The sequence below is a fragment of the Ascaphus truei genome, chromosome 3 (assembly GCF_040206685.1).
Source record: "Ascaphus truei isolate aAscTru1 chromosome 3, aAscTru1.hap1, whole genome shotgun sequence".
Taxonomy (NCBI): domain Eukaryota; kingdom Metazoa; phylum Chordata; class Amphibia; order Anura; family Ascaphidae; genus Ascaphus; species Ascaphus truei.
Window position 1 is genome coordinate 116,040,582 of NC_134485.1, and position 23,303 is coordinate 116,063,884.

Sequence of the window (23,303 nt, forward strand, 5' to 3'; positions counted from 1 at the left end):
AAACTCACAAGCCCTTTATCCCTAGTACCCAATTTTCCAACTCTTATCTGTCCATGAAATGTCTGGGAATTGACTGTATAACCCTGTTCTTTGAATGTAGCCATGTATTGTTATAACTCTGTGCCCAGGACATACTTGAAAACGAGAGGTATCTCTCAATGTATTACTTCCTGGTAAAACATTTTTATAAATAAAATATTAATAGAGTTAGTGGCTAGCACTACTTTCCCATGACACAACCTTAAATGTAAACTGTATTTTTCACATTGCATTTATCTTACCTCAAATACTAGTTTAAAATGTTCCATTCATTTAATAACTTACAATATATGTAAAGGGCGGTGCACGCATAAAATAATCCCCCAATGAAGTCGTAGAGGCTAACACAGCAAGGGGTTAAAAATGCTTGAGATAGACATAAGGCTATCCTAAGTATGAAAGAAAACCTAGATCAAATGGTGTCTGAGGTTTTACAGCACATAGGAGAATGGGAAGGACTATGTTATCTGCTGTGAATATCGAGCCTATACGGTAGTATAAGTGCTTAAGTAAGTGTTTATGCTACTGTATGTCATTTGTGTGTGCAAATTGTAGCATGTAGGCAAAAGATGCAAACATTGACCTCTACCCATTATTCTCTGTTCCTTAACGTCGCATTTCCACTTGGCACTAAGATTTTGTAACAAAGAATGGTTCCTAACAATTGAATACCCTAAGCTAATGCAAAAATCTAAAAACAGAACAATGTCATTGTTATGGTTTCTATCGAAATACAGAAAGCTGTTCTATTCAATGGGGACTTTGTGTCTCTTATATTGATTTTTTGACCCCTCGCTCTCACCGGATCAAGGACACGAGAAAGGATACTCTGTGGAATACCGTTGTTGCTCAACACGCAATCCAATCTCACAAAAGGGAGGTACTATGTTCAACACCTAACTGAACAATTGAGGGTATATGCTGCACACCAAAAAAGTATAAAGAAAAAAGATACAGTTACCGGTGTGCTCCTGGTCTCAGGGAAGACCTGTAAATAATCCAGTATATCCAGGAAAAGATGAACCAGGGCACTTTGTATTTTAAATAAATGTAAACTTTATTGTGCCATGAGTACATACAACTTTTCGGCCTATCTATTGGCCGTTCTCAAGTGAAGTGGCATTGCACATAAACATGCAATTGTCCTTTAAATTGTCCCCAAAACAAACAAACCCAGGTGTAGATGGTTCACAGATGATCCCACGTCCGCGCTGTTTCCCTGACGTCTGCCATCATCGTGGGTGTGTCATATGTTTGTTTTGGGGACAATTTAAAGGACAATTGTATGTTTATGTTCAATGCCACTTCACTTGAGAGAGGCCAATAGAGAGGCCGAAACGTTGTGTGTACACATGGCACACTATTGCTTACATTTGTGTAACGGGTATTCCACCCCACCCAATCTCATATGTAGTGTGGGTGAGTAGAACATGTGGTGTTACCGGTGTGGTGCGTATACCTGTAGGCTCACAGGAGGTCTGAGCCTCCGCTAATGAGAGCCTGGGGTGAATCCTCTGGAACGGATCTTCGTTTACAGCGCCTCCACCTATGTAGGATTCTAGGGAAGTGTAGAATGACCCTACATAGGAACCCAATAAGAAACTACACACACAGTGATTATATATAACTAAGGGCTTTACTACGAACATAGAGAATATCATAATCCATTACATAACATCACAACCTGTGTCCCTCTCACGAGGAGACACTACCCGTGGTGACTTCTCGCAGGACGATTCCCCGACACCAGGTGATCCCACCCAGTGTCCCAAGAACCCCACCCAATGTCCCGTACTCCTACAGAGATAGTCACTGGGTGACTGCGCAGTCACTAAAACCTCTAGGCCTGTTGGTGCACATATAATATTGATACCTTCCGAGCACTCCGATGCTCGGGCCTGCAACACTCTTCTCAAAGGGTCAGACGTCCGTCTGATCCTTTCCAGGTACTCTTCCGGTGGACCCCAACGAGGGTCCCACCGCTCCACGGGAACTGCAACCGATCACGGCAACACCAACCGCATGGGAACAGCAACCGCCGCTATCAGCTTTCTGCCTAACTACTTCTAGAGTGACAGCAACCCTAACCTAGGGCCTGTCCCTGAGGAACCGCAACCTGGGATGGCTTGGGGAAAACTCCTAGGGCCTGTGGAACATTAACCTGCCCCCCTTCCCTTCACTACCCAGTCTCAACTGTAACTGCTAATCCTAACAGCCTAACGCACCTGCAGCCAACACTCAGCTCACACTGTCAGCCTGCAGACATTCACACACGCTGCACACACTGCGCCCAGCACATGCAGCGACACACACACAGACAGCTGCAATCACACACAGCCACCTGGATCCCGTAGCAATCCACTACTAGCACACTGTGCCTATTTGCCAGTGCCCACAGCCCTCTCCGCTGTGGCACTGCCAAACCTGCACCTTACACACACTAAGGGCGACCTTCCTATCTAGGGCCGTCCCTTATCAGTTACCCACTAACCTGGTGGGGAGTTGGGGCCTACCTGGAGGGTGAGGGTACCTATCAGGATGCAGGAGCTGCACTCACTCCCTGCATCCTTCCTTCCCCTTCAGCTCCGCTGCTCCAACTGACGTGACTCATGCAAAGCCCGGGAAATGTATCTATTTCCCTCCACGGCAGTCCTACAGCCCTATTGGCTCCTATCAGGCACCTGGTGCCTGCCTCGCTATGCCTCATGGGAATTGTAGTCCCGAGGCCCCTACAATAACATTGGGGCCGCGTGCGTTCCTCCCCTCTGCCTACACTAACTCCTAATGGCCGCCGCAAGCTCTCCCTATGCTTCCCTACCCTCGCGTGACCTCCTAAGAGCTGCCTTAGCTCCCTACCCCTATCTGCGCATGCGCGACCTATCTGGGGCTCTCCTGCCCTCGCGCGATCACTGCGCATGCGCGAGTCTCTCCGCAATGGCGGCGCCCTATCCGCCCGGCTTCGGGAGCGCCGGGAGCCCTGAGATGCGCGTGCGGCCTTGGCAACCGGCCGCACGCGTCCCCGGCAACCCCCGAGCCGGGACCTGACCGCCCTCTCCCCTGCCCCTGCCGAACGGAGCCGCCATTGGACGCGGCGGCTCCCGCGATCGGCAGTCAGGTGAGGGGGGTGCGGTAGCGCTGGGGAGACCTGGCTACACTTGTTTAAAAATCCTAAGTGCCTGGTTCGTCTCTTTACTGGTTACACCTAACTGAAAATATATTTGAAAGGGAGTTCCTCCAAAGCCCCCTCCTAAACCTCTATGGGCATCTCTAACTAGAAGATTGCTCTTAAAATCCCTGCTAGTATATAATAATATGGCAGAATAGGATGACATGGAACTCCACTTTCAGTCTGACGATGTCACTTCAGCTCAGTGTTGACTTTGGGTGAGATTTCACCTTTAAACAAAAATACAATTGTATTATATTAAATACATTTTACTTTGTGGTCTCATTTTTGTGTTTAATTGAAATGCCATTATTGATATTACTGTGAAATAGTATTCAAATCCCTCTTGTTCTCTTTGCCACGTAGACCATATTTGAAATAACCAAAAACATTAAATACACATTGCATGATACACTCAGTATTTGTGTTCTTTTAAGGTATATTGTCTGTGTTCATGCTAGTGAGCACTATGCTTCATTCTAGTAGCCTTTGACTACATGTATATGAGAACGTATCATGCCAGCTGTGATAGCCATGTAATAACCACACCTTTCAAGGTTTTCCAAGTGCTTTTTCAGGTCTTAGACAAAATGGTCTAGCGTCAATCCATTTTCTCTCTTTCCTGTTTTCCACATTCATACATGTAGCAGGGCATCCTCCCTGGCAGTGGTCCCGTCACTTGGGAGGGTTTTTGTGAGTTGTGTCGGTCATGTTGTGGTTGGCACATCCACATACATATGGACTGTGTGTAAGGCAGCGGCCATCTTGAGGTTGGCGCTGCAGGAAAAGGAGGCCCTGGCTGTTCAGGATTTCCTCCGCGGCATGGAGGCGGCGTGCTCAGTCCTGACGGAGCCGGCGAAGGGAGAGGTTGTGTCCAGGGAGCTATTCCAGTCCCCTGGACTAGGCCAGACCCGTTCCCCCTAGCCCCCCCCCCAGCTAGTTCCCCTACACTGGAGTATTGTATTGTATATGTTACACGGAGTATTGTAGGGCTGGCCACTAGTAAGGGACCTGCCCTTATTGTGTGGTGGCGAGAACCAGCAAAGCAGACGGGACCGCAGTGGAGATTTCCCAGGCCCGGTGGAACGGCCGCGTGGCGCTATCGGAAGTAAGGAGAGGGGGGATTGTGTCGGAAGCCCTGCATCATGGGATCACGGATGCGGCCTATCTGAGAAATACCCTGGCATATACGAGTACCCAGGAAGGTACCCACGTGCACCAACACTACACGCTGGAGAGTAGCGCTGCCCTCACACTTACATTGGGTGCTGCTTTGGCGGACACCTTGCACCTGTAGGTGCCCATGGGATATTGTGCTCCAATATACAGTGGGGGAACTGTTATTGTTATTATTGTGTCTGTACTGTTATTACTGTGTGAGTACTGTGGGACCACAGTAAAAAGTGTTGCATATACATTGTTCTGGTTGTGATTATTCGGGTATACCCTATACATATACCGGTTCCCGTGAGGGACTATCCCGCCAATGCTGGGATCCTTACGGTTGGATGCGCTGCACCAGCCACCCCAGGCTCCCCAGGAGCGGGTGCTGTAACACATTATCTGCTGTTTCCCTTGGGGGTAGGGAAAGGGTGTTACATACATATTATAAGGAAAATAAAAGGGGCCAACATTTTTTTTGTAAGAGATGGGTGTATAAGAGAGGGCGATGTAAGAGGGAGGATGTGTGTAAGAGGGCGGACAGAGAGGAGGGGGAGTGAGAGACAGAATGAGGGGGGGGGAGAAATACATGGGGAGGGTGAGAGGGGGGAAGGTGAGAATGAGAGGGGAGTGTGAGAAGGGCAGATAAATAGAGTGGGAGTGTGAGAAGGGAGAGATACGGGGTGTTACAGAGCAAGGAGGTTTGTGAGTGTAAGAGAAAGAGGGGGGGGGCAGTGGAAACTCTAGTCCTGGACCCCGTGAAAGCTGTCGCTGGCTCTGATTGGATGTACCATCACAACTCAGAGATAAATAACTTTGGCCTTGTATATCCCCGTTTTTTTTAATAGGGTCAGGATTCATTTTAAAGCCCATTTTGGGGATTTATACTGAAGAAGGAGGTGAGAGGAGTGATTTGATCTGTTTTGAAGAGGAGGTAGGGTCATTTTTAGGCAGTAGAGGGTTGCTTCCGCCTGGAAAATCACATTCTTTAGCCTGCTAATGATCTACTCTGCTTTACTCTGAGTACCCCAATTGGGATATCCTCATTTTTACATCACACTGGGGTTTTCTTTTGTTTCCTTCCTGCTTCTACATTTGAAAGCGATATATATAGTGAATAGCGATATATGTATATTCGAAGCAGTCCATCATAGAAAGACTTCTATAGTGTAGAACTTTATTTTAAAATGTTACACGGTGTAACACATGCACACTTCCCTAGACCAGTAGAACTACTTGTACATGAGAAGTGAAAGAAAAACTTCAGATTCTTACTTTAGTTTGCTGATTTCTGTAATCCAAAATAATAAAGAAACCATGTTGCAGCTCCTTTTGGAAATCTCTCTAAAACAGTTACTCTCCTGCTGCTTTATAGTAAAACACACATACGCTCACAAAATCCCTACACACCTTTCTGTTCCTTAGATGGCATGTTGCTGGTGGTCAGTGTGTCAGTTGTTGGACGATACCAGTTAATGGTTATTCTTGACTTGGCTATTCTTGCATCTCAGCTGTTGTCACCGACCCTGTTTGAGTACCACTATTTCTTGGTCGTTCATAGACAGCTGGTCATTAGCTCTTTCTCAGTCTTTGGATGTTAATCCATCATTGCCAGTAACACACAGATTGCTTTGTCTGCACATTGAAATTCTAAGGATCCATGGACATGTGGAAGGCAAGAGTAGCCTTCCAAAGAGTTTTGCATTGACGTTATTTTGCTGAGTAATTCCTTGCATGCGTACAATCCTTGCGTTGTGCGATCTAATGCTGTAACTCCTTGCAGGCTAACACACGACAAGTACCTGTTGCACATTAAAGATTGAAGAATGTATTGATAAACCGTTGTAGGAATTAATGGTGAAGGTAGTTCTCTATCTGTAAGTAACAAAGAGACATGACTTACCCACGCCTCATGCCGGTCCCCTCCACCGAGACCCCAATAACCACACCAAATAACTACTTGAGAGGACAAACCAGAAACAGCTTTATTATAATACAACCATTTATACACAACATGATAAACATAACAATTATCCATACTAGGCACCCGGCCAGATTGCTCGGTTACCATTGACCGAGAGCTGCAGGGTTACCCTCAGCTTGTGCCCACATCGCCACTCGCTGCCCAGGCCACATGGCATAAAACATACCATACGGAAGGATACCCCCAATCCGGCCGCCTTCCTCAAACTTCCAATTACGCTGTCTGACACTTCATTTCAAGAAGCCAATACTGACCGAGTCCAACCCCGTGTTACACTACTCCCATCATAACATACCCAAGCTGCGACCTTTTAACTGAGCAATGCCCCAACCAGTGGCGGATTTCCCATTAGGCCCAATTGGCCCGGGCCTAGGGCAGCAGATTTCTCTCCCCCATATACAGAAAACGTTTGGCCGCGACCAAAATGCCACAAGGGCATGTCGCCCACAGGGCAGCTAGCCCGCTGAACAAACCAGGTCTGCCGAGCCCAACCGCTCCGACAAGTCAGGTCTGATAAGTGCATGTTTAAATGTCCCGCGCGGGACATTTAAAGATGGCATGTCAGAAACAGCAGGTCTAGGCAGTGTAGTGTTCCCGCGCTGGACATTTAAACCTGCACTTATCAGGCGTGGCTTGTTAGAGTGGGCGTTTGGGTGCAGGAGCGCGTGTGGCTTAGCACCCTTTTGTGGATCTGGACCTCAATGTTCTTGTTTGTATACTATACTTCTAATCATTTGTCACTGTGGTGTTTATAGCTTTAGAATCATGTCAGAACCTCTCCCCCCCCCCCACCACCCCACAATGATATTAAAAAAACACCCCCTAATGTTGGCTCTTTGCCCCAATAATTAAAACCATAAACAATGTAGGATGGAAAGGCCATAGCTTTTAATGAGAAGACATCAGGATAACAATATCAAAACGTAATATGGGGGGTTGCCTGACAAACCCCACCCAAAGCTAAAGGGGTATGAACACCATGCCCAAACACCAGCAACTGCGTGCCAACCCAGGCTGACAGTTCCCAAATAGTGTCCACCAGACTCCAGAAGAGGAAACTGCCCTTCAAGCCTTCCAACACCAGCCGTGCCTAGAGCGCCTCATTAACCCATTGTATAGTATGCTGCATTGCTAAACCTCATTAACCATCTTAACCAGGGCGCCAGCCGACAACCCCCCCCCCCCCACATCCAGAAACCCCAAGTAAGCCACTGCTATCTCATCATTTTATTCTTGTCTCTCTATTTTTAATTACAAAGTAAAGAATAACAAAAGCAAGCGTTTATATTAACAGTATACCCTTGGCAAAATCCCAAGGATCCACCAAAAAGAACCATCATCCCCAGACTCCGAAAAAAAAAGGGATCCCCAATAAGACAGGAGGATTTATCACTGAGGGAAGGAGGGAAAACATGCCCGAGTGGAAGGAGTAGTTGATGCCCCACCAAATCTCATGCCCCCTTGACAACAATTCCACCCACCCCTTTCTGAAACCCTGCCCTTCAAGCCACACTACTTCCCAACAGTACCCCTTAAGCCACCGGTATGGCCAAAAACATGAGCCACTTCCCTTTTATGCCCCAGAGGTGTCTTTATTTAGGGTTGTCCTTAATCTGCACTCTTGTTCATTTATTCAAACTTGCTGTTTTCTACATGTAGGAGAAAGTGTGTTGGAGGAAGGTAGTAAGTGATTCACTATTCCAATTATAATTCGCATATTGCAGTATTAGTTGAAATTTGTGGTTGGTACAGTGATGGTTATAATCCGCGAGTTAAGATTTTTTTTCAAATGCTCAGTAATTGAAAATGTTCCAGAATGCAACATAATGATTTCGGAATAGTCATTTTATACATTTCACTAAAATAAATTATAGAGGCTAATACAGTACATATGCCTAGCTTTATAATAAGTATAGTGATTGGAAAACCAGAAAAAATGACTAAATGAATTTCTGTCTGTATTTTTTCTTTTTAATGATTTTATTAAGAATGTCTGTCAGTGAAAATCTGTTGTGAGATTTCTAGAAGAGAGAGAATAATTTATAGTTGAGCACAGGAAATAGAACAGACATACTGTAGATAACATTGTATAATAAATAAATGGTGAGCTGACAATGCAGATGAAGGGAAACAGTATTGTCAACGGTAAGCCCTGTAATCATTAGATTTCTATCTAGCCATTCTTTCCAAACTGTAATCCCAGTGCATTCAGATTCACATTAGTCCTGCATTTTCAATCCAAATTACCACCTTATCTGTTTGATTTTCAGCCACCCAAAATGACTCTAAATAATGCACAATTTCATTGGACAAGGTTGGCACTTGGGTGCATCTAATGACATACTCACCATAGCCTGCCCACAGTGTAAACTTACTGGAGGTAATTTTACTATTGTTAACCTACTGATAATGTAAATTATGGCTGTTCCCAAAGGAAAAGACTATGTGGTCTTTGTCCAGTTGTTGTAAACTGCAATGTTGACTTCTGTTTTGGGCACCTCTTTAAATTATTTATTGGGATAATTACAGTGGAGAAAAAAGAACCCCCTGATGTTAGTAATATAATTAAAAGACACAACGAATAAGCAAAACACCAGCACTCCTGAATGAACAAATATGTGGAAAATGTGAAAGGTGCAATAGGGAATGAAGTGAAAGGCTAACACTAAGAACTGATAGAACAAACATCCCAGATGGGGAGATTGGATCAGTAAGAAAAACCCTATGTAACAGCACTCAATCACATGGTGTGAGTGTAAAAGTATATTGTAAGGTTAGAGCTAAGATATCCATAATGTGATATGATGATAATTCTAAAAACACTTGTAATAGTACAAAATATAAAACACACTCGTTTGCAGTGACCCATAGTTACTATGTACTGATCTACACACACTATTTATGTTCCTGATTTACAATTTAATATAGTTCTCAATTGTAGAGTGGTCGTGGGAGGGGGGAGTTTGCTTAGGATCAATAGTAGCAATATATTTGCACTGATATGAGTGTTTTTTATTTCTCACTCCTTATCTATTTCATGTATGTCTCCATACACACTGAGACATGTCCACTTTGAACTACAAGGTCTTAATCTATTCCCTGATTTTGCACACCTTGCCAACTGCACTGTATATATGTATACATACATATGTAATGTGATAGTTTATGTACTATCCAATAACATCTAATGTTTAATATTTAATATTTACCATCAGTTAAGATTGTTTCTGCCAGTACAGTATTATATTCAGGCATTGTGTGCTTTTTAATTTTACCATCTCAGGGGTTTGCATAATAGTCATTGAGTTTTATTGATTTTTATTTTCCTAATATTCAATAAGAGTTTCGATTTTAATTTGTTATTTCTGTTTGTTGTTTTTTAACAATAAAGTTTATTTTAAGAAAAAATATTATGCCACCTGATACGTCTGGCCTATGGGGATGCACGTTGCTTCAGCGCGACCACGTTTGTAGGCGTGCGATGATGACGTCATCCTAGGTAGCGCGACGGACGGTTCAGGTGTGTATAAAGAGGCAAACAATATGTGATCTTGTACACCTTGATAAAGTGCTGTTGCATGAAACGCGTAGGTGCGTTCATGTAGTCCATGTATTGCTTATAGCTTGCAATAAATTTTGATCTGCTATTGCCATTTTGGAGTTGCCTGGATATTTTTCATTCTCTTCAAAGCTGGAAGTTGGATTTCGTTGCCAGTGCTCTGTCTTCACTTGCTATCTCCTGCCTCAGTTATCACCCTACTTTTTAGGGTTGATTACTTTAAGCTTTGATCATTTGAAGCTTAGGCTAAGGCCCCGGTCACGCCGCTGTAACGCGCGCCCGCGATATTGGCGGCGTGTTCAGCCGATTCCCCGGTCTGCAGCTCACTGCAGGAGGAGACACGGGGGGGGCGTGGCGGGGGAGTGACAGGGGCGCGGCCATGACGTCACCCGGCAGGTTCGCCCTCATTGGCTGAACCGCTGGGGGGCGTGCCTAATCGCTCGACGCGAGTCCTGCTCTCAATTCTATTCTACTCGCCCGAGCACTGCGGCCCCCCCTCGCAGCGGGCCCGGCGCCATTGAGGGGAGGGCTCTCGTCCGTGCAGCATCCGCCACAGCAGACACTGTAGTGGGCAGCGGGGGCAAGGCCTTAGTTGCCTGTTTGGGTATTTTTAACACCCTGTGTTTTTATATTTTGAACTATTAAATGTGTTTTTAGAATGATCATCATATCACATTATGGATCTCTTAGCTCTAACCTGACAATACAATATAATTAAAATACTGGATGTTTACTTTTTATTTCAGTGTATATTTTAGATCGGAAAGTGTCTAAGTCGCCACTCCCAAAGTGTGTCAGTGAATTCATATTAGTGAATCTTTTGTACAGTGACAAAACAGTGTAATTTTAAAATGTGTTTAATCAAAAGAAGTATGAATAAAAAAGGGTGTAAATTAACATATACTGTATTGAGTACACTTCTACTAATGGTGAAAAAACTTCTCTATCTATCTTATAGCAACAATTCCTCCCTCCCACACGCTCCCTCATCTGGGAGGTCCACCAGCGCTTATCTGTTGTACCTGACCTCCAGGGATCTGCTAGTCCATGAAATGTTTATCATTGTTTTGGTTCCGGTTTTGACACCAGAAAATGACAAATATGGCCACCGGGTCACAAATGGAAAGTTTCAACGTAATGTCCCGATGATGTTGCGACTTTCTATTGTCCGTGGGATCAAGCACTGACACTTTGGCCATGTGGTGTCCACCATGCAAGTATTCTTGCTCAGTGGACAAACCTAGTTGATGCTTGGGCACCAAAGGGTCCTTGGACACCGGGGTACTGCGGATCAGTTCCGCACGACCCACAGGTTCAGGTAAGTTTGGAAAACAAAATGAATCGAGCAGCGTGGAATGCAGATTTAGGGAAATCCTGCAATTTGTATTTTATTTTCAAACATAATCAGTGATGGAGGGACATATAACAGTTTGCAACACCAACATTTTAATGTAGCAGGCCAAGCGCGGCATTGTTTTAAAAAAAGAAAGTTTCTAAGAGGGGTTTCCAGAGCTGAACTGCATTCATTTCAGCTCCGGTTTCCCACGGCTTCCTGAGATACCTCGTATGGGTGCTGTTATCTCTCTTCAGTTTAAATGTCCTGGTCACGTGGGCCAATAGGAGCTGCATCGGATGATGTTATGGTTTCCAATTGGCCTGCGTGACACAGGACATTTAAAGCCGCCATTATGAGAACCCCAGTAAGCCTAGCCAGAGCTGCTAGAGGCAGCCCTTTCCGAGGAAAGTATCTTGGGAAGCAGGGGGCTCCCGGAACTGCAATTAATGAGTTTGAGCGCCACAGATCCATTCATTCATGTTTCTTATATTGTGTAACCATACAATTTCAGCCTTCCACAGCCCCTACTTTTTGACAAGGAAAGACATAAAATAGCCAAACCTTGCAAAACATAACCTAAAATGTTACTCGTGATGAGCCAGTCTCAACTGCCTTGTAATCTAAATAATCAGAGAAATTTTGTGAGCGAACTCAGGAGAGCGCCTTTTATTGAGTTCCGGCATTTTATTTTTTTAAGGTTAAACAAGAAACTCCACATAGTAATAATGAAATTATTAAGAATGTGGACAGAATACTGACTTGGGGGCTAATTCTATGTTCATTCTATGTGGACAATGGTGCCATTTTCGGATGTTATGCCCCATTGACAATAATAAGCGACTTGGAGTGAATAAATGCCTTTTCCAACCTATTCCTTTAAAGCTAAATTATTCACTGTAGTTTGGATATAAAGTAATATTCTTTTTTCTATTTTTTTTAGTATTCTGCCACCTTTCCCCCCCTTCCCCACAAAAGAATGTCACTGGTAAGAACCAAAACAGAATCCTTCTCCACAGTATGTGGTAAATGGAGGAGGTTTAAAGGACGTTAAGGCCCGTAATATAGTGGGTGCGCTTTCTGCGCCGTGCGCACGCACAGCAGTTATAGTTGGCTGTGGTTAGCCAGCCATTGTATGCTAGGGCCGCGAGTGCGCACGGCAGTGAGCGTAGAGCCGGCGATAGCGGGGAAGACTCAAAAAGTAAGTATTTGCGCCGCTACCGCCGCTGTAATGTGTGTATGTATGTGTGTGTGTGTGTATCTATGTATGTATGTGTGTGTGTGTGTGTGCACAATGTTAATAAATATTTTATTCTTATTACCAACGTGTCTTTAAAAAAAATAATATATAATAAATTACACATATACATACATACATACATACATACATACATACATACATACATACATACATATACACACACACACACACATATACACACACACATATATACACACACACACACACACATATACAAACACACAGACCACTGCAAACCTGTCGCTCCCGGCAGCACGGACAACCATAAACACAAAGTGTGCGTCACGTGCACGCACCTACTATAGAACAAGCCTAAGGGGTGGGGCAGCCTAATCGGCAGCAATAATGATTGTGTATGTCCCAATCATAGACTCCACTTCTCTGTTCTCTTCATGGAAAAAACGTTGTATGGCTGGATACATACGATTATTTTCATAGTGCTGCATGCTCACTTCACGGTGGGTCTGGAACATGCAGAACTACTTCAAACTATTTTGACTTTGTCTAAATGTGTATAGCTCAGCACAAAGTGTTGTAGGGGGGGGACTGTTATTAAGTTTTATCTTGGTACTTGACATAAAAGGGTTCAATCATCACAGGCCGACGTTGCAGTTTATTCTTTTTTTGGCTTTTCAAAATCAAGAGCATCTCGTAGTTCACAGCTCTGTTTATTGCAATTAGTTGTAATTGACTAAGACGACTTTAATGGGTTTTGTTTATGTACCTTGACTTTACAGCAATTTTACTTCTGTATCCCCAGGAGGCCTCTTCAATAGCAAGGATGCTACTATTAATTAGATGTTGAAGTTAATTGAAACTTTTGGCACAGTATAATTCTTTCTATTTTCTTTGACATAAAGGTTTCTATTAAAAAAGAAAAAGAAAGAAGCTGTTTTGACCACCACTAGTTTGATAGAGTTTTTCATCCATTAAAAGTCGAGATCAGCCTGGGACATGCAGTAGATTCTGCATTACGGTGATGTGGAAAGGAAGAGTTTATAATGCAGACACAGACAATTTATCGAGCAATGGAGACTTGGCAGATACGAGTGGAAAATGTTATTGTGAACTACCATAAGTATTGGCCTCCATTTATTTTGGTTATTTTATATTTTTAGTAAAAGCACTGGTTCCTCATACTCTATATCAGGGGTGCTCAATTTCAGTCCTCAAGGGCCCCCAACAGGTCAGGTTTTTAGGATATCCCAGCTTCAGCACAGGTGGCTCAATCAGTGGCTCGGTCAAAGACTTAACTCGACCTGTCGGGGACAAATTGGGGACTGGAGTTGAGCACTCCTGCTCTATGTAACGAAACATATATGAGAAGTGCCATTGATAACCTCTTTATTTGTGAATGAATAATTGTTTTTCTTTGGTTGAATAGCTTTTGCTTCCAGGTTGAAGTTACCAGTACTGTAAAACGCATAACCCTGTCGATTATATCCAAAAATTGCACAGGCAAAGCTACTTAAACGTATTTGGTTGTCTCTTTATTAAACATACATTTTAAATGATAAGAAATCACAATGGTTCGGAAAGCGGAGAGATTGCCCTGGTAAGGCATGGTCATGCTATATTTTGTAAGTTGCTGGCTATTCAGAGATTGTCTGATAAATGACAAGCAGCTATTGTAATATATAGTACTCGTTATTTCTACTAGTCCCTTACAGATACAGCTTTACTATTTTGGCTCAAAAACATTTTACAGATTGACTTGAACTTCCCTTTTCATCCTGATCACATAAACTGATTGTTTGCGACGTTCTTATTTTGGAGAAATATTGATCTTAAAGCCACAATATTACCTTCACCCTTTTTTTTTCTTATTTGAGTATGGAAAGCGCGTGACAATGTATCATTCTACCGTCTTACCTAAGCTGGCAATCATTTGGTGCTCCTGTTGTAAACCTATAAAAATCCTGGTTGTGTGCCTAACTAAATGGTGACGCCTTTCAGTTTCAATCAATCCTGCAGTCGGTGTAAGGCCTCGGATATAGAATGCCCGCGACGTCGCCCATGGCGTCACTCGCACCTGCTGCATAGGCGATCCGAGGCCACGGGATCTGGAGGAGGAGACGCGGCGGGGAGGGGTGCACATGACGTCTCGGGAGCGGTTCGCCATCATTGGCTGAACCGCTCACGTGACACGGCCGTAGCACAACCAAATCAAATGATTTTGTCGAGCAAAAAATCAGGCACGCCATCGCACACTCGCGGTCTTACACTCTATAGCCGTTCTCATTGAGGAGCGGCCTTTTGTTCTCGTCGCGCGCGCCTTCGGGAAAAAAAGCCCAACACATTTTAAAGACATTTTTTCATGTATTCTAATGTAACTAGCTTTTTTGTTTCTATACCAACCATTTACAACGTCACATTCCCTTCCTCTTCTGAAACGGGCTCTGGCACACCCCTTTTTGCACTCTAACTAACAGTGCACCAATTGTATCTAGTGCCTGCCTGGTCACATGATCTTCCACACTTTGCATCTTGGGTTCTCTTCTGCCGCTCTAACAGTGATTTAGTGAACCCTCGAGCCGAATCTTTGCCGATCGATCACACTAGAACGGATCGATCGTCAACTTAGCTAATCACTTGTCAGTGTGCAGATTGTATTGATGCACATATTGAATGGATTTCTTTTTTTTTTTTTAAACGGCAACTTGAACTGCTGCCTTAAAGTCTGCTTTAGGCTCTTGCCCCAGTCACTGTGTGCACGCGTGCGTCGGGGCGCCTGGCAGCGCGGGTGCAACACCGTAAGCCGCGACCTGTGGTCTGTGGGGAAGACCAGGAGATCGCAACAGGGGTGGAGAGGGGGGCGCGGCCATGACATCACGCGGCTGGTTCACTCTCATTGGCTGAACCGTCACCGTTACGTGGTCAATGCTCGGCCGCCGCCCCAAAAGACAATCTTGTCACACATCGCGCCTTGTGCGCTCACGCATACACGCCAACCAGGGCTTGCAACATAGAGGGCTGTACCGTGTGTGCGACGCGCACAGCCGCGGCCACCGGGGACGCAGCCTTAGAAATCAAAGGATGCTTTGAAACTCATTAAAAATTGAATGATGAATTTACAAGAAATGCAGTAAATATTTTCTAATACTACAGAACTGATATATAACAAAACAAAGGACAAATTATAGTAGCGCCAATCCACAAAGATAAAATATGTATATATATAGAGAGAGAGACACAATAAAGTTAATATATGTGGAAAATGAACTGATGCTCTCTTATTGAACCATATAAAGATCATATAAGGGGCTGATAAAGAAAGGCATACAATACTAAAGCAAAGAAAAGACATACCAGACACAAACAACATATAACATATAAAAACCAGTCCCAGATATTCCAACCAGTAGGTGAAAGATAATGGAGTCCAATCACTGCTGTGGGGATAAGATGCAGCTCTCGCAAGGTTAAAACCAGATCCTGTGGATAGACCTAAAAAGGAGAGAGCGCAACCCCATAGCGTAATATGTAATTTAATGGGGGGGAAGGGATGGACGTGCGCGACGAAATGCGTAAGGAACCTTGTGAAACCCGGCACTACATTATCAAGTGGCGACACGATGGTGGCCGGATCGTGCCGTGAATACTATTCAGGCTGGTAGCAGTGAGCTATATATATATACCCACACACACACGTTTTGTTGCTTTAAAACATTTTCTACATCTCAACATTGGTTGCCTGTGCTATTCTCTCCAGGCTGCTTTATTACACAGCTGTGATCACTGCATATTTGGATTCACAGTTGTATTGTTTCCTCAGTGAGATACAGCTGCAGCAGCCTTTATTTCATCATTAACACAATGTGCCGCGTTAGCGCTGGTGGGTTATTTAACAAAAAGTGCTATTGTAAACTGCTGTGAAGCAGATAACGCATGCATTATTTAACGTGTCATTTTGTGCGTTGCTTCGCAGCAGCACGGGTAATAACGGCGGCTGCATCCGTACGTCGCCACCAATTGTCCCCCGACAACAAAACAGCATATTCTGCGGCTTTTGTTGTAAAAGTTTTTATTTGCAGTAATTCGTTCAGGGCTGCGTTTGGAAAGCTTTGCAATCAAATTATGAAACCGGTAAAAATGATAAGAAAGGGCTGAGCGACCCGCAACATTTTCATTTATTACTTCTCTTAAGAACTTTACAGAAGCTTGAAACGCATTTGAATAAATATGAAAAACCACCTCAAAAAGTCTGCCAGACTTGATTGCACATGTCCACCATTTATTGTGCAGTGACTGTAATCCACATGTTCTACCGTTTTGGTAGGAAGCTTGCTTGGAGTTTAATTCTTGATCGGTATACAGAAGAGACTTAGTTGCGACAGAATATTGAGTCTGGCTTTAAAGCAGCACTGTGTTGCAGTGTTTGTTTTTTTGCTATTGGTTTGAATCAGGGCGTCTCCGGAGCTGAACCCCATTAATTTCAGCTCCGAGGAACCCCTGCTTCTAGAGATATTCTGCGGAGTTTAAAGGTCCTGGTCACATGGGCCAATAGGAAGCTATTCCTATTGACCTGCGTGACGCGGGACATTTAAACACTGCCATTATGTTAGGCACACACTATTTTGCCTGCATAGATACCGGCACCCCCTACAGAGGTAAGTATCTGTGAAAGCAAGGGGTCCCCAGAGCATAGGGTGACCAGATTTACAAAAGTAAAAACCGGGACACATTAAAAAAAATGTTTTATAAAACAAATGATGCCACCAACTGCGCCCCTTCTCCTTGGTCTCTCTACCCCGCTCTGTCCCCCCTTCTCTCACACACACCCCTTTCTCTCTCCCTCCCCCCATATCCCTCTATTCTCGTTCTCCCCACCCCTACATTCTCATTCCACCCTTCCCTGTCTCTCTTTCTCTCCCCCATTCTCTCTCTTTCCCCCATTCTCTCTCTCTCTCTCTGTCTCTCTCTCTCTCTCTCTCTCTCTCTCTCTCTGTCTCTGTCTCTGTCTCTGTCTCTGTCTCTGTCTCTGTCTCTGTCTCTGTCTCTGTCTCTGTCTCTGTCTCTGTCTCTCTCTCTCTCTCTCTCTCTCTCTCTCTCTCTCTCTCTCTCTCTCTCTCTCTCTCTCTGTCTCTCTCTGTCTCTCTCTCCCTCCCCTCATTTACATTCTCTCTCTCATTCTCTCTCTCTCTCCCCCCTCTTTCTCCCCCCTCTCTCTCTTCCCCCCTCTCTCTCTTCCCCCCTCTCTCTACCCCCCTCTCTCTTCCCCCTTCTCTTCCCCCTTCTCTTCCCCCCTCTTATTCTCTCGCTCTCTCTCCCAATTCTCTCCCTCTCTCCCCCATTCTCTCACTCTCTCCCCCCTCTCCCCTTCCCCCTCCTCTCCCCTCCGTCTCTCCCTCTCATTCTGTGTCTCTCCTCCATTTTCTGTCTCTCTCCCCCCAATTCTCTGTCTCTCTCTCTCCCCCCTTCTCTGTGTGTCTCTCTCTTCCCCATTCTCTGTGCCTTTCCCCCCATTCTCTGTCTCTCTCCCCCCCATTCTCTGTCTCTCTCCCTCCCCCATTCTCTGTCTCTTTCCCCATTCTTTGTCTCTCTCTCCCCCATTCTTTGTCTCTCTCTCCCCTCCCCCATTCTCTGTGTCTCTCCTCCATTTTCTGTTTCTTTCTCCCCCCCATTCTCTGTCTGTCTCTCTCTCCCCTCCATTCTCTGTCTCAATCCCCCCATTCTCTGTGTCTTCCCCCATTCTCTGTGTCTCCCCCCCCCATTCTCTCTCTCTCTCCCATTCTCTCCCTCTCCCCCATTCTCTCCCTCCCCTCTCCCCCATTCTCAGTGTCTCTCCTCCATTTTCTGTCTCTCTCCCCCCATTCTCTGTCTCTCTCTCCCCTCCATTCTGTTTCTCTCCCCCCATTCTCTGTGAAACCCCCCATTCTCTCTCTCACCTCCCCCCATTCTCTCCTCCCCCATTCTCTCTCTCCCCCGTCCATTCTCTCTCTTCCCCATTCTTTCTCTCTCTCTCCTCCCCCATTCTCTCTCTCTCCTCCCCCCATGCTCTCTTCCCGTTCTCTCTCTCTCTCTGTCCCCCCGCCCTTCCCTCTCTATCTCCCATTCTCTCTCCTCCCCCATTCTCTCTCTCTTCCCCTCATTCTCTCTCTCCCCCTCCCCATTATCTCTCTTCACCCCCACTCCCCCCCATTATCTCTCTTCACCCCCCGTCCCCCACATTCTCGTCTCTCTCCCCCAATTCTCGGCTCTCTCCCCCCCCCATTCTCGGCTCTGTCCCCCTATTCTCTCTCTCCTCCCCATTCTCTCTCTCTACCCTCCATGCTCTCCCCCCCATTTTCACCCCCCCATTATCTGTCTTTCTCCCCATCCTGTGCCTGTGCCTCTCTCTGTCTCTCAATGCTGTGCTTGTGCCTCTCTCTGTGTCTCTCCCCATGCTGTGTCTCTCCCCATGCTGTGCCTGTGTGTCTCTCTCTCTGCCACTCCTCATGCTGTGCCTGTCTCCCCCCGCCCCCCCCCATTGTGTGAGTGTGTGTCTGTGTCCCCCATTCTGGACCAGACCTGCATGGGTGGGGGAAGCCATCTTGAGCCCTGGCAGCAGACACCGGAAGTTCTTACTGACACTTCCGGGTCTCACTGCTGGGGCTCCGCAGCTTAGTCCCGGCCCCTGCTCTCCTCCATGCATTGTCTGCTCTCTGCTGCCCCCCCCCCCCCTGCTCTGATGGTCAAAAGCGTAACAACCACAAAAAACGGAACATTTTACAGCATGCAGGGCAGCCGGGCAGAGACTAAAAAACCGGGACAGAGGTTAAAAAAACGAGACTGTCCCGGCTAAACCGGGACACCTGGTAACCCAACCAGAGCAGAAATTAACAGAGTGTGGTCTCCAAGGCTGAACAGTGTTAATTTCAGCTCCGGGGACCCCGGCTTCCAGGGATTCTCACCTCCATAGGGGGTGCCGATATCTCTGGAGTTTAAATGCCCCCGTCATGCGAGCCTCCTATTGCCCCGCATGATACGGGACATTTAAAAGCTGCCATTATGTTAGGCACACAGTTCCCTGGCTGCAGGATCCCTGGATCACCTACGGATTTAAGTATCTTGGGAAGCAGGGTGTCTGCGGAGCCGAAATGAACACAGTTTAGTTCCGGAGACGACCTGCTTCAAGCCTGTAATAACATTTGTAAAAATTCAAATTGCACAGGGATGTTCTGATGCTTTAATAAAGAGTCCATTTATTAATGCCTGTTAGAACAATGGATAGCAGGAGGTAAATGACAGGGTTATTTCACACCCCAGATTCCTGTTCTCAACTCTTATCGGATGCTTTTTATACTGACACTGTTATTGCCATAATACTTGTCTTGATGGATTCCATTCTATTGTTTTAGTTATCAATATGTATTGATAAAATGTACATTAGTACATCAAGCTAGAACGGCTGTTTCCCTTGTCTTGTCTTTCATCCGCTACTCTTTGAAAAGGGAATACTCTTTTCATGTTTTAGCTCTAGCTTAGCATTAGATGGAATCTTGCAACACGTCTTTTTATATAAATATTTATTTAACACGTGCTTTTATATAAATGGAAACTATGGTGTCCTCTGACCTACATCCAGATGTGCAGGCTGCAGGGATTGAATACATTGTTAAAGGATAAATCAGATTTATTCTTGTATATTAGTTATTGGTAACTTATTGAACTTTTTGAGTAACTACTAAATGAAAATGTGTGTAACTAGCCCAATAGGATATATTTGATGGGAGATGCATTCCTGTTTATACAGATTTTTTTTTTTTTAAAGCAGTAAAACGTGAAATCTTATGTTTTTTTTATAAATCACTTCTGTAGTATACAGTAAGATAATAGTGACTGTGCTCTTTTTTTAAAAGGTATACCCACCTCCCCAGCAGTGCATCATTTGCAACACTTTCCTGTTTGTGATCATTTGTTGACAATATTCCATGCAGTTTGAGCTGTAAATTGTAACAATAGCTAATGTTACCTTCGTAATCTCAGGATACATTGTAGGTGCTGAGATTCACTGACTGAACTATTGATTTGAAATTGAAAGGCGGCCATTATGTTAAGCACACAATCAGGACTTTTACAGATTTATAACAGGAGCATCCAACTATTGCCAGTTTAGGTAAGAATGTAGAATCATACATTTCTACATTCTTTACATATAATATATATGTGTGTGTGTGTGTGTGTGTGTGTGTGTGTGTATGTATGTATATATATATATATATATATATATATATATATATATATATATATATATATATATATATATATATAGGGAAGTAGTATTGCTGCTTTAACTGATATACCACAGTGAGTCCCAATTCGAACAGAGCCTTGTATCTTGGTCAAGGACACTGCAAAGTAGCAGCAGGGAAAAAAAACTGTCCACCGTCTGTTTCCGGGAGTATGGTGTTCTATGGAGGTACTTAACAGTGCTGTGGTTCTCTTATCTTGCTCACCCACACAATAACCCACATGAAAATCCGCCTCCAGTGACACTGCTGATATACATTTGGCCCTCAGAAATAAGCCCACCACCTTTTAAAACGTGCCTGTCTTCCTGTATAGTCAACTGTTTTGAATGGTCTAACTGAAACGTCTGCCTGGAGTTTGTTTACGTGGCATCCTGAAAGAGTCCCGAATGATCAAAGCTAGGGTGTAGTTCAGACCTTTTTACCGTTATTTTTACCGAATGGTGATACATTGGAAAACGATTAAAACGGCTGTCTGAAGTTATAACCTCACTTTGTAGAGTAACAATATATGTATTTCAATATGCTGTATTATTGAATTACTGTATTTATTTTATGACATTTTAGTTAATCATATTACCTACATTTTTATCCGTATTTTTAGACATCAAGTACAGTTGCCTTTGTGTTTTGTTTCTTTTTTTTTAATGTGTTTTTATAATAAACCAGAGCTCTAAAGTTTTTTTTTATAAACATTTGACATGTGTTTCTTTTCTGCATCATTTCCTAGAATAGCAGGTAAGGATTGCTGGCAGCTATCACAATTTAGCCACAAAAAGCCTCATAATAACTACAGAACTTGTCATGCTACAGCATCGTGTGCTATAGCTCAATGACAGACCCCCATACCTGTTTTATCATTGATTCCATTAGAATGATATTGCGACAGATAGCTATAGTGTATCATTATCTATAAACGTTGCATCTTACTGAGCTAGAAATGCATCTGCTCACTGCTCCATTATAACATTGTAAATAATAAATGCATAGCATGCTATCTTTCATTGCAATTTTGTGTTCCAAACGACAAGACTAAATGCAGTTTAATAACTATAACAACTCCTGGTCTAATTAGCATATCTTAGGACAGAAAACAAAGTCATTACAGGTGTAAAAGTAAATAGTGACTAAGTGACATTACAAAATTACAAAAAGTACCGTCGCAAATTGCAGGTCAACAGGCTTCAAAATGTTAACATAGATACCCCTTGCCACTCTATTTTTCATTCAAAACAACTTTATTATTGTTTTTTTTCCCAACAGTAAAGTAGCTATACAAGGTTTTACCATGGCAACTACAGTACAAATATTCATTTTTTTTGTTGTTGTCTGTGCAGACGGAAGAAACCCCAGAGCTGGTAACCCGTCCCCTCAATCAGAGGTCCCTAAAATACATTTCCAAAGAAAAGAAAAAGAAGCAACCAAATCTTTGCTTTTATCCCACTTAGATTTGTTTGATGAAGCAGATAAAATTGTTAAATTCTTTACAAAAGGTTATTTTTTGGGGGCTGGCTGTGTGGCACTGCACCTTGAATTGTGTGCATCTGTTTACCTTTCATGGACTGGCCAGAAGTGCGTGTCTTCATTGGAAGTTATAATGAAATCCCGGTTCAGAATCTTCTTCTGGGCTGCAGGGGTAAAGTCATCCTACCTCATCCTTCTATACTTTTTCAAACTCCCCATCTCTTTGTTTTGTGTTGCGTTAGGCCAGTGGACACTGACTTGGCTCACAATGGCCTAGATCCATATTAGGCTGCTATATTTTAGTACACCTTTACTCCCATTCATATCAATGGGAGCTGAGGCATGCTAAAGCTGAGCACCCTTTACAGGCTCTGGGGCTATTAATGCAATCAATGTAACCATCTAATTTATATATATTTTTAAATAAAGGTAATCATGCTTTAAACATAAACAGCGAACATAATATTAGGAGAAGAGAGAGAGAGAGGAGAGAGAGAGATTTGGGCATTTTGCCCGTGCAACGTTCTGCTTGACCCACATAAACCTGAAACAAAAGGAAGTAGATATAGAAAATTAAACTCTTCCCATGTTTAAGTTGACCATGTTTACAAGCACTCTTTACAAAATGATATAAAAATGAATATTGATCTAGAGGCATTAATCACTCAGGCCCTGTTGTGTATACAGTACCAAAATATTTTATTTCATTTCTGCCATAAATGGGACTGCAGCTTTAATATAAGCAAGAGACTAGAGGAAGTATATACATCATATCTGTGGAAGTGTAATATTGTAACACAAAAACGATTCAATTATAGTATCCACAGTGTTTTAATAAAAAGCTCCAATGATGTTTGCAACTGACCTAAATAAATATAGGCCAGTGTTAAAAAGATAAAAACAAGTGTTCATGTAACTGTACAATAAGCCCACAAGCCATTTGCTTCATAATAGCTCAGATGCCAGCTCTACAAGGAGTGTTCACATAACCCACATACTGTATGTAATACAGCCCGTTACATTGAGTGTTCAATGTTGCTCTGCTTTTAAAGGTGCACTCTTAGTCATTCCAATATTTATTTTAATATCACATGTGAGCACGTTC

The 23,303-nt window shown here is 43.8% G+C and overlaps 1 protein-coding gene across 1 annotated transcript in view; it reads left to right on the top strand.

Annotated features, from left to right (window-relative positions):
* Positions 1 to 23,303, top strand: part of TBL1X (transducin beta like 1 X-linked) — a 359,253-nt gene that overhangs the window by 28,493 nt on the left and 307,457 nt on the right. The gene's annotated exons all lie outside the window — the stretch shown is intronic.